Raw genomic sequence first — 17710 nt, 5'->3', positions numbered from 1 at the left:
AGTGAGGAGGTGTATGTTAGTTTTGTGTGGGTGCTGAAGCTGCTTGATTCCATCCCACTGGGCTCAATGGGCATGGGACCGGAAGTGAGCAAACAGGGTTTCCTAGATAGCTGCCAGGACAGCTGATGGTATGTGAAGTTCATGAGGCAGGTGGAGTTGTTTTTTCACTGGAAGAGCTGTGCTGCTGCTTCGGGCAGTTGCCATTCACCACCACACTACCTTCCCTAGGTGTCATAGCCAATTGCAGACATATGTGCTGCCAGAGCCCTTGGTTTCCATGGCAGCGGGAAATGGCTTGGGACCTGAACTTGCCTTTGGCTGTGGAGTTTTGAGCGCCGTCAGTGAGGAGCTCCATGTTAGTTTTGTGTGGGTGCTCAAGCTGCTTGATTCCATCCCACTGGGCTCAATGGGCATGGGACCGGAAGTGAGCAAACAGGGTTTCCTAGATAGCGGCCAGGACAGCTGATGGTATGTGAAGTTCATGAGGCAGGTGGAGTTGTTTTGGCACTGGAAGAGCTGTACTGCTGCTTCGGGCAGTTGCCATTCACCACCACACTACCTTCCCTAGGTGTCATAGCCCCTTGCAGACATATGTGCTGCCAGAGCACGTGGTTTCCATGGCAGCGGGAAATGGCTTTGGCCCTGAACTTGCCTTTGGCTGTGGTGTTTTGAGCGCCGTCAGTGAGGAGCTCCATGTTAGTATTTTGTGGGTGCTCAAGCTGCTTGATTCCATCCCACTGGGCTCAATGGGCATGGGACCGGAAGTGACCAAACAGGGTTTCCTAGATAGCTGCCACGACAGCTGATGGTTTGTGAAGTGCATGAGGCAGCTGGAGTTGTTTTGGCACTGGAAGAGCTGTGCTGCTGCTTCGGGTAGTTGCCATTCACCACCACACTACCTTCCCTAGGTGTCATAGCCACTTTCAGACATATGTGCTGCCAGAGCACTTGGTTTCCATGGCAGTGGGAAATGGCTTTGGCGCTGAACTTGTCTTTGGCTGTGGAGTTTTGAGCGCCTTGAGTGAGGAGCTCCATGTTAGTTTTGTATGGGTGTTCAAGCTGCTTGATTCCATCCCACTGGGCTCAATGGGCATGGGATCGGAAGTGAGCAAACAGGGTTTCCTAGATAGCTGCCAGGACAGCTGATGGTATGTGAAGTTCATGAGGCAGTTGGAGTTGTTTTGGCACTGGAAGAGCTGTGCTGCTGCTTCTGGCAGTTGCCATTCACCACCACACTACCTTCCCTAGGTGTCATAGCCACTTTCAGACATATGTGCTGCCAGAGCCCTTGATTTCCATGGCAGCGGGAAATGGCTTTGGCCCTGAACTTGTCTTTGGCTGTGGAGTTTTGAGTGCCTTGAGTGTGGAGCTCCATGTTAGTTTTGTATGGGTGCTCAAGCTGCTTGATTCCATCCCACTGGGCTCAATGGGCATGGGACCGGAAGTGAGCAAACAGGGTTTCCTAGATAGCTGCCAGGACAGCTGATGGTATGTGAAGTGCATGAGGCAGGTGGAGTTGTTTTGGCACTGGAAGAGCTGTGCTGCTGCTTCGGGCAGTTGCCATTCACCACCACACTACCTTCCCTAGGGGTCATAGCCACTTTCAGACATATGTGCTGCCAGAGCACTTGGTTTCCATGGCAGCGGGAAATGGCTTGGGCTCTGAACTTGTCTTTGGCTGTGGAGTTTTGAGTGCCGTCAGTGAGGAGCTCCATGTTAGTTTTGTGTGGGTGCTCAAGCTGCTTGATTCCATCCCACTGGGCTCAATGGGCATGGGACGGGCTGTGACCAAACAGGGTTTCCTAGATAGCTGCCAGGACAGCTGATGGTATGTGAAGTGCATGAGGCAGGTGGAGTTGTTTTGGCACTGGAAGAGCTGTGCTGCTGCTTCGGGCAGTTGCCATTCACCACCACACTACCTTCCCTAGGTGTCATAGCCACTTGCAGACATATGTGCTGCCAGAGCCCTTGGTTTCCATGGCAGCGGGAAATGGCTTTGGCCCTGAACTTGCCTTTGGCTGTGGAGTTTTGAGCGTCTGAGTGAGGAGCTCCATGTTAGTTTTGTGTGGGTGCTCAAGCTGCTTGATTCCATCCCACTGGGCTCAATGGGCATGGGATCGGAAGTGAGCAAACAGGGTTTCCTAGATAGCTGCCAGGACAGCTGATGGTATGTGAAGTTCATGAGGCAGGTGGAGTTGTTTTGGCACTGGAAGAGCTGTGCTGCTGCTTCGGGCAGTTGCCATTCACCACCACACTACCTTCCCTAGGTGTCATAGCCACTTTCAGACATATGTGCTGCCAGAGCCCTTGGTTTCCATGGCAGCGGGAAATGGCTTTGGCCCTGAACTTGTCTTTGGCTGTGGAGTTTTGAGCGCCTTGAGTGAGGAGCTCCATGTTAGTTTTGTGTGGGTGCTCAAGCTGCTTGATTCCATCCCACTGGGCTCAATGGGCATGGGATCGGAAGTGAGCAAACAGGGTTTCCTAGATAGCTGCCAGGACAGCTGATGGTTTGTGAAGTTCATGAGGCAGGTGGAGTTGTTTTGGCACTGGAAGAGCTGTGCTGCTGCTTCGGGCAGTTGCCATTCACCACCACACTACCTTCCCTAGGTGTCATAGCCACTTTCAGACATATGTGCTGCCAGAGCCCTTGTTTTCCATGGCAGCGGGAAATGGCTTTGGCCGTGAACTTGTCTTTGGCTGTGGAGTTTTGAGCGCCTTGAGTGAGGAGCTCCATGTTAGTTTTGTGTGGGTGCTCAAGCTGCTTGATTCCATCCCACTGGGCTCAATGGGCATGGGACCGGAAGTGAGCAAACAGGGTTTCCTAGATAGCGGCCAGGACAGCTGATGGTATGTGAAGTTCATGAGGCAGGTGGAGTTGTTTTGGCACTGGAAGAGCTGTACTGCTGCTTCGGGCAGTTGCCATTCACCACCACACTACCTTCCCTAGGTGTCATAGCCACTTGCAGACATATGTGCTGCCAGAGCACGTGGTTTCCATGGCAGCGGGAAATGACTTTGGCCCTGAACTTGCCTTTGGCTGTGGTGTTTTGAGCGCCGTCAGTGAGGAGCTCCATGTTAGTATTTTGTGGGTGCTCAAGCTGCTTGATTCCATCCCACTGGGCTCAATGGGCATGGGACCGGAAGTGACCAAACAGGGTTTCCTAGATAGCTGCCACGACAGCTGATGGTTTGTGAAGTGCATGAGGCAGGTGGAGTTGTTTTGGCACTGGAAGAGCTTTGCTGCTGCTTCGGGTAGTTGCCATTCACCACCACACTACCTTCCCTAGGTGTCATAGCCACTTTCAGACATATGTGCTGCCAGATCCCTTGGTTTCCATGGCAGTGGGAAATGGCTTTGGCGCTGAACTTGTCTTTGGCTGTGGAGTTTTGAGCGCCTTGAGTGAGGAGCTCCATGTTAGTTTTGTATGGGTGCTCAAGCTGCTTGATTCCATCCCACTGGGCTCAATGGGCATGGGATCGGAAGTGAGCAAACAGGGTTTCCTAGATAGCTGCCAGGACAGCTGATGGTATGTGAAGTGCATGAGGCAGGTGGAGTTGTTTTGGCACTGGAAGAGCTGTGCTGCTGCTTCGGGCAGTTGCCATTCACCACCACACTACCTTCCCTAGGTGTCATAGCCACTTTCAGACATATGTGCTGCCAGAGCACTTGGTTTTCATGGCAGCGGGAAATGGCTTGGGCGCTGAACTTGTCTTTGGCTGTGGAGCTTTGAGCGCCTTGAGTGAGGAGCTCCATGTGAGTTTTGTGTGGGTGCTGAAGCTGCTTGATTCCATCCCACTGGGCTCAATGGGCATGGGACCGGCAGTGAGCAAACAGGGTTTCCTAGATAGCTGCCAGGACAGCTGATGGTATGTGAAGTGCATGAGGCAGGTGGAGTTGTTTTGGCACTGGAAGAGCTGTGCTGCTGCTTCGGGCAGTTGCCATTCACCACCACACTACCTTCCCTAGGTGTCATAGGCACTTTCAGACATATGTGCTGCCAGAGCCCTTGATTTCCATGGCAGCGGGAAATGGCTTTGGCCCTGAACTTGTCTTTGGCTGTGGAGTTTTGAGTGCCTTGAGTGAGGAGCTCCATGTTAGTTTTGTATGGGTGCTCAAGCTGCCTGATTCCATCCCACTGGGCTCAATGGGCATGGGATCGGAAGTGAGCAAACAGGGTTTCCTAGATAGCTGCCAGGACAGCTGATGGTATGTGAAGTGCATGAGGCAGGTGGAGTTGTTTTGGCACTGGAAGAGCTGTGCTGCTGCTTCGGGCAGTTGCCATTCACCACCACACTATCTTCCCTAGGTGTCATAGCCACTTGCAGACATATGTGCTGCCAGAGCTCTTAGTTTCCATGGCAGCGGGAAATGGCTTAGGCCCTGAACTTGCCTTTGTCTGCGGAGTTTTGAGCGCCTTGAGTGAGGAGCTCCATGTTAGTTTTGTGTGGGTGCTCAAGCTGCTTGATTCCATCCCACTGGGCTCAATGGGCATGGGACCGGCAGTGAGCAAACAGGGTTTCCTAGATAGCTGCCAGGACAGCTGATGGTATGTGAAGTGCATGAGGCAGGTGGAGTTGTTTTGGCACTGGAAGAGCTGTGCTGCTGCTTTGGGCAGTTGCCATTCACCACCACACTACCTTCCCTAGGTGTCATAGCCACTTTCAGACATATGTGCTGCCAGAGCACTTGGTTTCCATGGCAGCGGGAAATGGCTTTGGCCCTGAACTTGTCTTTGGCTGTGGAGTTTTGAGCGCCTTGAGTGAGGAGGTGCATGTTAGTTTTTTGTGGGTGCTCAAGCTGCTTGATTCCATCCCACTGGGCTCAATGGGCATGGGACCGGAAGTGAGCAAACAGGGTTTCCTAGATAGCTGCCAGGACAGCTGATGGTATGTGAAGTCCGTGAGGCAGATGGAGTTGTTTTGGCACTGGAAGAGCTGTGCTGCTGCTTCGGGCAGTTGCCATTCACCACCACACTACCTTCCCTAGGTGTCATAGCCACTTTCAGACATATGTGCTGCCAGAGTCCTTGGTTTCCATGGCAGCGGGAAATGGCTTGGTCTCTGAACTTGTCTTTGGCTGTGGAGTTTTGAGCGCCTTGATTGAGGAGCCGCATGTTTGTTTTGTGTGGGTGCTCAAGCTGCTTGATTCCATTCCACTGGGCTCAATGGGCATGGGACCGGAAGTGAGCAAACAGGGTTTCCTAGATAGCTGCCAGGACAGCTGATGGTATGTGAAGTGCATGAGGCAGGTGGAGTTGTTTTGGCACTGGAAGAGCTGTGCTGCTGCTTCGGGCAGTTGCCATTCACCACCACACTACCTTCCCTAGGTGTCATAGCCACTTTGAGACATATGTGCTGCCAGAGCCCTTGGTTTCCATGGCAGCGGGAAATGGCTTGGGCCCTGAACTTGTCTTTGGCTGTGGAGTTTTGAGCGCCTTGAGTGAGGAGCTCCATGTTAGTTTTGTGTGGGTGCTCAAGCTGCTTGATTCCATCCCACTGGGCTCAATGGGCATGGGACCGGAAGTGAGCGAACAGGGTTTCCTAGATAGCTGCCAGGACAGCTGATGGTATGTGAAGTGCATGAGGCAGGTGGAGTTGTTTTGGCACTGGAAGAGCTGTGCTGCTGCTTCGGTCAATTGCCATTCACCACCACACTACCTTCCCTAGGTGTCATAGCCACTTTCAGACATATGTGCTGCCAGAGCCCTTGGTTTCCATGGCAGCGGGAAATGGCTTTGGCCCTGAACTTGTGTTTGGCTGTGCAGTTTTGAGCGCCTTGAGTGAGGAGCTCCATGTTAGTTTTGTGTGGGTGCTCAAGCTGCTTGATTCCATCCCACTGGGCTCAATGGGCATGGGACCGGAAGTGAGCAAACAGGGTTTCCTAGATAGCTGCCAGGACAGCTGATGGTTTGTGAAGTGCGTGAGGCAGGTGGAGTTGTTTTTTCACTGGAAGAGCTGTGCTGCTGCTTCGGGCAGTTGCCATTCACCACCACACTACCTTCCCTAGGTGTCATAGCCACGTTCAGACATATGTGCTGCCAGAGCCCTTGGTTTCCATGGCAGCGGGAAATGGCTTCTGGTCTGAACTTGTCTTTGGCTGTGGAGTTTTGAGCTCCATGTGTGAGGAGCTGCATGTGAGTTTTGTATGGCTGCTGAAGCTGCTTGATTCCATCCCAGTGGGCTCAATGGGCATGGGACCGGAAGTGAGCAAACAGGATTTCTTAGATAGCTGCCAGGACAGCTGATGGTATGTGAAGTGCATGAGGCAGGTGGAGTTGTTTTGGCACTGGAAGAGCTGTGCTGCTGCTTCGGGCAGTTGCCATTCACCACCACACTACCTTCCCTAGGTGTCATAGCCACTTTCAGACATATGTGCTGCCAGAGCCCTTGCTTTCCATGGCAGCGGGAAATGGCTTGGGCTCTGAACTTGTCTTTGGCTGTGGAGTTTTGAGCGCCTTGAGTGAGGAGCTGCATGTTAGTTTTGTGTGGGTGCTCAAGCTGCTTGATTCTATCCCACTGGGCTCAATTGGCATGGGACCGGAAGTGACCAAACAGGATTTCCTAGATAGCTGCCAGGACAGCTGATGGTATGTGAAGTGCGTGAGGCAGGTGGAGTTGTTTTTTCACAGGAAGAGCTGTGCTGCTGCTTCGGGCAGTTGCCATTCACCACCACACTACCTTCCCTAGGTGTCATAGCCACTTTCAGACATATGTGCTGCCAGAGCCCTTGGTTTCCATGGCAGCGGGAAATGCCTTGGTCGCGGAACTTGTCTTTGGCTGTGGAGTTTTGAGCGCCTTGAGTGAGGAGCTGCATGTTAGTTTTGTGTGGGTGCTCAAGCTGCTTGATTCCATCCCACTGGGCTCAATGGGCATGGGACCGGAAGTGAGCAAACAGGGTTTCCTAGATAGCTGGCAGGACAGCTGATGGTATGTGAAGTGCATGAGGCAGGTGGAGTTGTTTTGGCACTGGAAGAGCTGTGCTGCTGCTTCGGGCAGTTGCCATTCACCACCACACTACCTTCCCTAGGTGTCATAGCCACTTGCAGACATATGTGCTGCCAGAGCCCTTGGTTTCCATGGCAGCGGGAAATGGCTTGGGCCCTGAACTTGTCTTTGGCTGTGGAGTTTTGAGCGCCTTGAGTGAGGAGGTGCATGTTAGTTTTTTGCGGGTGGTCAAGCTGCTTGATTCCATCCCACTGGGCTCAATGGGCATGGGACCGGAAGTGAGCAAACAGGGTTTCCTAGATAGCTGCCAGGACAGCTGATGGTATGTCAAGTGCATGAGGCAGGTGGAGTTGTTTTGGCACTGGAAGAGCTGTGCTGCTGCTTCGGGCAGTTGCCATTCACCACCACACTACCTTCCCTAGGTGTCTTAGCCACTTTCAGACATATGTGCTGCCAGAGCACTTGGTTTCCATGGCAGCGGGAAATGGCTTCTGGTCTGAACTTGTCTTTGGCTGTGGAGTTTTGAGCGCCTTGAGTGAGGCGCTCCATGTTAGTTTTGTGTGGGTGCTCAAGCTGCTTGATTCCATCCCACTGGGCTCAATGGGCATTGGATTGGAAGTGAGCAAACAGGGTTTCCTAGATAGCTGCCAGGACAGCTGATGGTATGTGAAGTGCATGAGGCAGGTGGAGTTGTTTTGGCATTGGAAGAGCTGTGCTGCTGCTTCGGGCAGTTGCCATTCACCACCACACTACCTTCCCTAGGTGTCTTAGCCACTTTCAGACATATGTGCTGCCAGAGCCCTTGGTTTCCATGGCAGCGGGAAATGGCTTGGGCCGTGAACTTGTCTTTGGCTGTGGAATTTTGAGCGCCATCAGTGAGGAGCTTCAAGTTAGTTTTGTATGGGTGCTCAAGTTGCTTGATTCCATCCCACTGGGCTCAATGGGCAATGGACCAGAAATGAGCAAACAGGGTTTCCTAGATAGCTGCCAGGACAGCTGATGGTATGTGAAGTGCATGAGGCATGTGGAGTTGTTTTGGCACTGGAAGAGCTGTGCTGCTGCTTCGGGCAGTTGCCATTCACCACCAAACTACCTTCCCTAGGTGTCATAGCCACTTTCAGACATATGTGCTGCCAGAGCCCTTGGTTTCCATGGCAGCGGGAAATGGCTTTGGCCCTGAACTTGTCTTTGGCTGTGGAGTTTTGAGCGCCTTGAGTGAGGAGGTGCATGTTAGTTTTTTGTGGGTGCTCAAGCTGCTTGATTCCATCCCACTGGGCTCAATGGGCATGGGACCGGAAGTGAGCAAACAGGGTTTCCTAGATAGCTGCCAGGACAGCTGATGGTATGTGAAGTCCGTGAGGCAGATGGAGTTGTTTTGGCACTGGAAGAGCTGTGCTGCTGCTTCGGGCAGTTGCCATTCACCACCACACTACCTTCCCTAGGTGTCATAGCCACTTTCAGACATATGTGCTGCCAGAGTCCTTGGTTTCCATGGCAGCGGGAAATGGCTTGGTCTCTGAACTTGTGTTTGGCTGTGGAGTTTTGAGCGCCTTGAGTGAGGAGCTGCATGTTTGTTTTGTGTGGGTGCTCAAGCTGCTTGATTCCATCCCACTGGGCTCAATGGGCATGGGACCGGAAGTGAGCAAACAGGGTTTCCTAGATAGCTGCCAGGACAGCTGATGGTATGTGAAGTGCATGAGGCAGGTGGAGTTGTTTTGGCACTGGAAGAGCTGTGCTGCTGCTTCGGGCAGTTGCCATTCACCACCACACTACCTTCCCTAGGTGTCATAGCCACTTTGAGACATATGTGCTGCCAGAGCCCTTGGTTTCCATGGCAGCGGGAAATGGCTTGGGCCCTGAACTTGTCTTTGGCTGTGGAGTTTTGAGCGCCTTGAGTGAGGAGCTCCATGTTAGTTTTGTGTGGGTGCTCAAGCTGCTTGATTCCATCCCACTGGGCTCAATGGGCATGGGACCGGAAGTGAGCGAATAGGGTTTCCTAGATAGCTGCCAGGACAGCTGATGGTATGTGAAGTGCATGAGGCAGGTGGAGTTGTTTTGGCACTGGAAGAGCTGTGCTGCTGCTTCGGTCAATTGCCATTCACCACCACACTACCTTCCCTAGGTGTCATAGCCACTTTCAGACATATGTGCTGCCAGAGCCCTTGGTTTCCATGGCAGCGGGAAATGGCTTTGGCCCTGAACTTGTCTTTGGCTGTGCAGTTTTGAGCGCCTTGAGCGAGGAGCTGCATGTTAGTTTTGTGTGGGTGCTCAAGCTGCTTGATTCCATCCCACTGGGCTTAATGGGCATGGGACCGGAAGTGAGCAAACAGGGTTTCCTAGATAGCTGCCAGGACAGCTGATGGTTTGTGAAGTGCGTGAGGCAGGTGTAGTTGTTTTTTCACTGGAAGAGCTGTGCTGCTGCTTCGGGCAGTTGCCATTCACCACCACACTACCTTCCCTAGGTGTCATAGCCACGTTCAGACATATGTGCTGCCAGAGCCCTTGGTTTCCATGGCAGCGGGAAATGGCTTTGGCCATGAACTTGTCTTTGGCTGTGGAGTTTTGAGCGCCTTGAGTGAGGAGCTCCATGTTAGTTTTGTGTGGGTGCTGAAGCTGCTTGATTCCATCCCACTGGGCTCAATGGGCATGGGACCGGCAGTGAGCAAACAGGGTTTCCTAGATAGCTGCCAGGACAGCTGATGGTATGTGAAGTGCATGAGGCAGGTGGAGTTGTTTTGGCACTGGAAGAGCTGTGCTGCTGCTTCGGGCAGTTGCCATTCACCACCACACTACCTTCCCTAGGTGTCATAGCCACTTTCAGACATATGTGCTGCCAGAGCCCTTGGTTTCCATGGCAGCGGGAAATGGCTTTGGCCCTGAACTTGCCTTTGGCTGTGGTGTTTTGAGCGCCGTCAGTGAGGAGCTCCATGTTAGTATTTTGTGGGTGCTCAAGCTGCTTGATTCCATCCCACTGGGCTCAATGGGCATGGGACCGGAAGTGAGCAAACAGGGTTTCCTAGATAGCTGCCAGGACAGCTGATGGTTTGTGAAGTGCATGAGGCAGGTGGAGTTGTTTTGGCACTGGAAGAGCTGTGCTGCTGCTTCGGGCAGTTGCCATTCACCACCACACTACCTTCCCTAGGTGTCATAGCCACTTTCAGACATATATGCTGCCAGAACACTTGGTTTCCATGGCAGCGGGAAATGGCTTTGGCTGTGAACTTGTCTTTGGCTGTGGAGTTTTGAGCTCCATGTGTGAGGAGCTGCATGTGAGTTTTGTATGGGTGCTGAAGCTGCTTGATTCCATCCCACTGGGCTCAATGGGCATGGGACCGGAAGTGAGCAAACAGGATTTCTTAGATAGCTGCCAGGACAGCTGATGGTATGTGAAGTTCATGAGGCAGGTGGAGTTGTTTTGGCACTGGAAGAGCTGTGCTGCTGCTTCGGGCAGTTGCCATTCACCACCACACTACCTTCCCTAGGTGTCATAGCCACTTTCAGACATATGTGCTGCCAGAGCCCTTGGTTTCCATGGCAGCGGGAAATGGCTTTGGCTCTGAACTTGTCTTTGCCTGTGGAGTTTTGAGCGCCTTGAGTGAGGAGCTCCATGTTAGTATTTTGTGGGTGCTCAAGCTGCTTGATTCCATCCCACTGGGCTCAATGGGCATGGGACCGGAAGTGAGCAAACAGGGTTTCCTAGATAGCTGCCACGACAGCTGATGGTTTGTGAAGTGCATGAGGCAGGTGGAGTTGTTTTGGCACTGGAAGAGCTGTGCTGCTGCTTCGGGCAGTTGCCATTCACCACCACACTACCTTCCCTAGGTGTCATAGCCACTTTCAGACATATATGCTGCCAGAACACTTGGTTTCCATGGCAGTGGGAAATGGCTTCTGGTCTGAACTTGTCTTTGGCTGTGGAGTTTTGAGCTCCATGTGTGAGGAGCTGCATGTTAGTTTTGTGTGGGTGCTGAAGCTGCTTGATTCCATCCCACTGGGCTCAATGGGCATGGGACCGGAAGTGAGCAAACAGGATTTCTTAGATAGCTGCCAGGACAGCTGATGGTATGTGAAGTGCATGAGGCAGGTGGAGTTGTTTTGGCACTGGAAGAGCTGTGCTGCTGCTTCGGGCAGTTGCCATTCACCACCACACTACCTTCCCTAGGTGTCATAGCCACTTGCAGACATATGTGCTGCCAGAGCCCTTGGTTTCCATGGCAGCGGGAAATGGCTTGGGCTCTGAACTTGTCTTTGGCTGTGGAGTTTTGAGCGCCTTGAGTGAGGAGCTCCATGTTAGTTTTGTGTGGGTGCTCAAGCTGCTTGATTCTATCCCACTGGGCTCAATTGGCATGGGACCGGAAGTGACCAAACAGGGTTTCCTAGATAGCTGCCAGGACAGCTGATGGTATGTGAAGTGCGTGAGGCAGGTGGAGTTGTTTTGGCACTGGAAGAGCTGTGCTGCTGCTTCGGGCAGTTGCCATTCACCACCACACTACCTTCCCTAGGTGTCATAGCCACTTTCAGACATATGTGCTGCCAGAACCCTTGGTTTCCATGGCAGCGGGAAATGGCTTGGGCCCTGAACTTGTCTTTGGCTGTGGAGTTTTGAGCGCCTTGAGTGAGGAGCTGCATGTTAGTTTTGTGTGGGTGCTCAAGCTGCTTGATTCCATCCCACTGGGCTCAATGGGCATGGGACCGGAAGTGACCAAACAGGGTTTCCTAGATAGCTGCCACGACAGCTGATGGTATGTGAAGTGCATGAGGCAGGTGGAGTTGTTTTGGCACTGGAAGAGCTGTGCTGCTGCTTCGGGCAGTTGCCATTCACCACCACACTACCTTCCCTAGGTGTCATAGCCACTTTCAGACATATGTGCTGCCAGAGCCCTTGGTTTCCATGGCAGCGGGAAATGGCTTGGGCCCTGAACTTGTCTTTGGCTGTGGAGTTTTGAGCGCCTTGAGTGAGGAGGTGCATGTTAGTTTTTTGCGGGTGGTCAAGCTGCTTGATTCCATCCCACTGGGCTCAATGGGCATGGGACCGGAAGTGAGCAAACAGGGTTTCCTAGATAGCTGCCAGGACAGCTGAGGGTATGTGAAGTGCATGAGGCAGGTGGAGTTGTTTTGGCACTGGAAGAGCTGTGCTGCTGCTTCGGGCAGTTGCCATTCACCACCACACTACCTTCCCTAGGTGTCATAGCCACTTTCAGACATATGTGCTGCCAGAGCACTTGGTTTCCATGGCAGTGGGAAATGGCTTCTGGTCTGAACTTGTCTTTGGCTGTGGAGTTTTGAGCGCCTTGAGTGAGGAGCTCCATGTTAGTTTTGTGTGGGTGCTCAAGCTGCTTGATTCTATCCCACTGGGCTCAATGGGCATTGGACCGGAAGTGAGCAAACAGGGTTTCCTAGATAGCTGCCAAGACAGCTGATGGTATGTGAAGTGCGTGAGGCTGGTGGAGTTGTTTTGGCACTGGAAGAGCTGTGCTGCTGCTTCGGGCAGTTGCCATTCACCACCACACTAGCTTCCCTAGGTGTCATAGCCACTTGCAGACATATGTGCTGCCAGAGCCCTTGGTTTCCATGGCAGCGGGAAATGGCTTGGGCCCTGAACTTGTCTTTGGCTGTGGAGTTTTGAGCGCCTTGAGTGAAGAGCTCCATGTTAGTTTTGTGTGGGTGCTCATGCTGCTTGATTCCATCTCACTGGGCTCCTTGGGCATTGGATTGGAAGTGAGCAAACAGGGTTTCCTAGATAGCTGCCAGGACAGCTGATGGTATGTGAAGTACATGAGGCAGATGGAGTTGTTTTGGCACTGGAAGAGCTGTGCTTCTGCTTCGGGCAGTTGCCATTCACCACCACACTACCTTCCCTAGGTGTCATAGCCACTTGCAGACATATGTGCTGCCAGAGCACTTGGTTTCCATGGCAGCGGGAAATGGCTTGGGCCCTGAACTTGTCTTTGGCTGTGGAGTTTTGAGCTCCATGTTTGAGGAGCTGCATGTGAATTTTGTGTGGGTGCTGAAGCTGCTTGATTCCATCCCACTGGGCTCAATGGGCATGGGACCGGAAGTGACCAAACAGGGTTTCCTAGATAGCTGCCAGGACAGCTGATGGTATGTGAAGTGCATGAGGCAGGTGGGGTTGTTTTGGCACTGGAAGAGCTGTGCTGCTGCTTCGGGCAGTTGCCATTCACCACCACACTACCTTCCCTAGGTGTCATAGCCACTTTCAGACATATGTGCTGCCAGAGCCCTTGCTTTCCATGGCAGCGGGAAATGGCTTGGGCACTGAACTTGTCTTTGGCTGTGGAATTTTGAGCGCCTTGAGTGAGGAGCTGCAAGTTAGTTTTGTATGGGTGCTCAAGCTGCTTGATTCCATCCCACTGGGCTCAATGGGCATTGGATTGGAAGTGAGCAAACAGGGTTTCCTAGATAGCTGCCAGGACAGCTGATGGTATGTGAAGTTCATGAGGCAGGTGGAGTTGTTTTGGCACGGGAAGAGCTGTGCTGCTGCTTCGGGCAGTTGCCATTCACCACCACACTACCTTCCCTAGGTGTCATAGCCACGTTCAGACATATGTGCTGCCAGAGCACTTGGTTTCCATGGCAGCGGGAAATGGCTTTGGCCCTGAACTTGTCTTTGGCTGTGGAGGTTTGAGCGCCTTGAGTGAGGAGCTCCATGTTAGTTTTTTGTGGGTGCTGAAGCTGCTTGATTCCATCCCACTGGGCTCAATGGGCATGGGACCGGAAGTGAGCAAACAGGGTTTCCTAGATAGCTGCCAGGACAGCTGATGGTATGTCAAGTGCATGAGGCAGGTGGAGTTGTTTTGGCACTGGAAGAGCTGTGCTGCTGCTTCGGGCAGTTGCCATTCACCACCACACTACCTTCCCTAGGTGTCATAGCCACTTGCAGACATATGTGCTGCCAGAGCCCTTGGTTTCCATGGCAGCGGGAAATGGCTTGGGCTCTGAACTTGTCTTTGGCTGTGGAGTTTCGAGCGCCTTGAGTGAGGAGCTCCATGTTAGTTTTGTGTGGGTGCTCAAGCTGCTTGATTCTATCCCACTGGGCTCAATTGGCATGGGACCGGAAGTGACCAAACAGGGTTTCCTAGATAGCTGCCAGGACAGCTGATGGTATGTGAAGTGCATGAGGCAGGTGGAGTTGTTTTTTCACAGGAAGAGCTGTGCTGCTGCTTCGGGCAGTTGCCATTCACCACCACACTACCTTCCCTAGGTGTCATAGCCACTTTCAGAGATATGTGCTGCCAGAGCCCTTGGTTTCCATGGCTGCGGGAAATGGCTTAGGCCCTGAACTTGTCTTTGGCTGTGGAGTTTTGAGCGCGTTGAGTGAGGAGCTGCATGTTAGTTTTGTGTGGGTGCTCAAGCTGCTTGATTCCATCCCACTGGGCTCAATGGGCATGGGACCGGAAGTGAGCAAACAGGGTTTCCTAGATAGCTGGCAGGACAGCTGATGGTATGTGAAGTGCATGAGGCAGGTGGAGTTGTTTTGGCACTGGAAGAGCTGTGCTGCTGCTTCGGGCAGTTGCCATTCACCACCACACTATCTTCCCTAGGTGTCATAGCCACTTTCAGACATATGTGCTGCCAGAGCCCTTGGTTTCCATGGCAGCGGGAAATGGCTTGGGCCCTGAACTTGTCTTTGGCTGTGGAGTTTTGAGTGCCTTGAGTGAGGAGGTGCATGTTAGTTTTTTGCGGGTGGTCAAGCTGCTTGATTCCATCCCACTGGGCTCAATGGGCATGGGACCGGAAGTGAGCAAACAGGGTTTCCTAGATAGCTGCCAGGACAGCTGATGGTATGTCAAGTGCATGAGGCAGGTGGAGTTGTTTTGGCACTGGAAGAGCTGTGCTGCTGCTTCGGGCAGTTGCCATTCACCACCACACTACCTTCCCTAGGTGTCATAGCCACTTTCAGACATATGTGCTGCCAGAGCACTTGGTTTCCATGGCAGCGGGAAATGGCTTCTGGTCTGAACTTGTCTTTGGCTGTGGAGTTTTGAGCGCCTTGAGTGAGGAGCTCCATGTTAGTTTTGTGTGGGTGCTCAAGCTGCTTGATTCTATCCCACTGGGCTCAATGGGCATTGGACCGGAAGTGAGCAAACAGGGTTTCCTAGATAGCTGCCAAGACAGCTGATGGTATGTGAAGTGCGTGAGGCTGGTGGAGTTGTTTTGGCACTGGAAGAGCTGTGCTGCTGCTTCGGGCAGTTGCCATTCACCACCACACTAGCTTCCCTAGGTGTCATAGCCACTTGCAGACATATGTGCTGCCAGAGCCCTTGGTTTCCATGGCAGCTGGAAATGGCTTGGGCCCTGAACTTGTCTTTGGCTGTGGAGTTTTGAGCGCCTTGAGTGAGAAGCAGCATGTTAGTTTTGTGTGGGTGCTCATGCTGCTTGATTCCATCTCACTGGGCTCCTTGGGCATTGGATTGGAAGTGAGCAAACAGGGTTTCCTAGATAGCTGCCAGGACAGCTGATGGTATGTGAAGTGCATGAGGCATGTGGAGTTGTTTTGGCACTGGAAGAGCTGTGCTGCTGCTTCGGGCAGTTGCCATTCACCACCACACTACCTTCCCTAGGTGTCATAGCCACTTTCAGACATATGTGCTGCCAGAGCCCTTGGTTTCCATGGCAGCGGGAAATGGCTTGGGCGCTGAACTTGTCTTTGGCTGTGGAGTTTTGAGCGCCTTGAGTGAGGAGCTCCATGTGAGTTTTGTGTGGGTGCTGAAGCTGCTTGATTCCATCCCACTGGGCTCAATGGGCATGGGACCGGAAGTGAGCAAACAGGATTTCTTAGATAGCTGCCAGGACAGCTGATGGTATGTGAAGTTCATGAGGCAGGTGGAGTTGTTTTGGCACTGGAAGAGCTGTGCTGCTGCTTCGGGCAGTTGCCATTCACCACCACACTACCTTCCCTAGGTGTCATAGGCACTTTCAGACATATGTGCTGCCAGAGCCCTTGGTTTCCATGGCAGCGGGAAATGGCTTGGGCTCTGAACTTGTGTTTGGCTGTGGAGTTTTGAGCGCCTTGAGTGAGGAGCTGCAAGTTAGTTTTGTGTGGGTGCTCAAGCTGCTTGATTCTATCCCACTGGGCTCAATTGGCATGGGACCGGAAGTGAGCAAACAGGGTTTCCTAGATAGCTGCCAGGACAGCTGATGGTATGTGAAGTACATGAGGCAGATGGAGTTGTTTTGGCACTGGAAGAGCTGTGCTTCTGCTTCGGGCAGTTGCCATTCACCACCACACTACCTTCCCTAGGTGTCATATCCACTTGCAGACATATGTGCTGCCAGAGCACTTGGTTTCCATGGCAGCGGGAAATGGCTTCTGGTCTGAACTTGTCTTTGGCTGTGGAGTTTTGAGCGCCTTGAGTGAGGAGCTCCATGTTAGTTTTGTGTGGGTGCTCAAGCTGCTTGATTCTATCCCACTGGGCTCAATGGGCATTGGACCGGAAGTGAGCAAACAGGGTTTCCCAGATAGCTGCCAAGACAGCTGATGGTATGTGAAGTGCGTGAGGCTGGTGGAGTTGTTTTGGCACTGGAAGAGCTGTGCTGCTGCTTCGGGCAGTTGCCATTCACCACCACACTAGCTTCCCTAGGTGTCATAGCCACTTGCAGACATATGTGCTGCCAGAGCCCTTGGTTTCCATGGCAGCTGGAAATGGCTTGGGCCCTGAACTTGTCTTTGGCTGTGGAGTTTTGAGCGCCTTGAGTGAGAAGCAGCATGTTAGTTTTGTGTGGGTGCTCATGCTGCTTGATTCCATCTCACTGGGCTCCTTGGGCATTGGATTGGAAGTGAGCAAACAGGGTTTCCTAGATAGCTGCCAGGACAGCTGATGGTATGTGAAGTGCATGAGGCATGTGGAGTTGTTTTGGCACTGGAAGAGCTGTGCTGCTGCTTCGGGCAGTTGCCATTCACCACCACACTACCTTCCCTAGGTGTCATAGCCACTTTCAGACATATGTGCTGCCAGAGCCCTTGGTTTCCATGGCAGCGGGAAATGGCTTGGGCGCTGAACTTGTCTTTGGCTGTGGAGTTTTGAGCGCCTTGAGTGAGGAGCTCCATGTGAGTTTTGTGTGGGTGCTGAAGCTGCTTGATTCCATCCCACTGGGCTCAATGGGCATGGGACCGGAAGTGAGCAAACAGGATTTCTTAGATAGCTGCCAGGACAGCTGATGGTATGTGAAGTTCATGAGGCAGGTGGAGTTGTTTTGGCACTGGAAGAGCTGTGCTGCTGCTTCGGGCAGTTGCCATTCACCACCACACTACCTTTCCTAGGTGTCATAGCCACTTTCAGACATATGTGCTGCCAGAGCACTTGGTTTCCATGGCAGCGGGAAATGGCTTGGGCTCTGAACTTGTGTTTGGCTGTGGAGTTTTGAGCGCCTTGAGTGAGGAGCTGCAAGTTAGTTTTGTGTGGGTGCTCAAGCTGCTTGATTCTATCCCACTGGGCTCAATTGGCATGGGACCGGAAGTGACCAAACAGGGTTTCCTAGATAGCTGCCAGGACAGCTGATGGTATGTGAAGTACATGAGGCAGATGGAGTTGTTTTGGCACTGGAAGAGCTGTGCTTCTGCTTCGGGCAGTTGCCATTCACCACCACACTACCTTCCCTAGGTGTCATAGCCACTTTCAGACATATGTGCTGCCAGAGCACTTGGTTTCCATGGCAGCGGGAAATGGCTTGGGCCCTGAACTTGTCTTTGGCTGTGGAGTTTTGAGCGCCTTGAGCGAGGAGCTGCAAGTTAGTTTTGTGTGGG

This window comes from Ochotona princeps, chromosome 2 (genome assembly GCF_030435755.1).
Source record: "Ochotona princeps isolate mOchPri1 chromosome 2, mOchPri1.hap1, whole genome shotgun sequence".
Taxonomy (NCBI): domain Eukaryota; kingdom Metazoa; phylum Chordata; class Mammalia; order Lagomorpha; family Ochotonidae; genus Ochotona; species Ochotona princeps.
Note: the sequence above shows the minus strand (reverse complement) of the source record.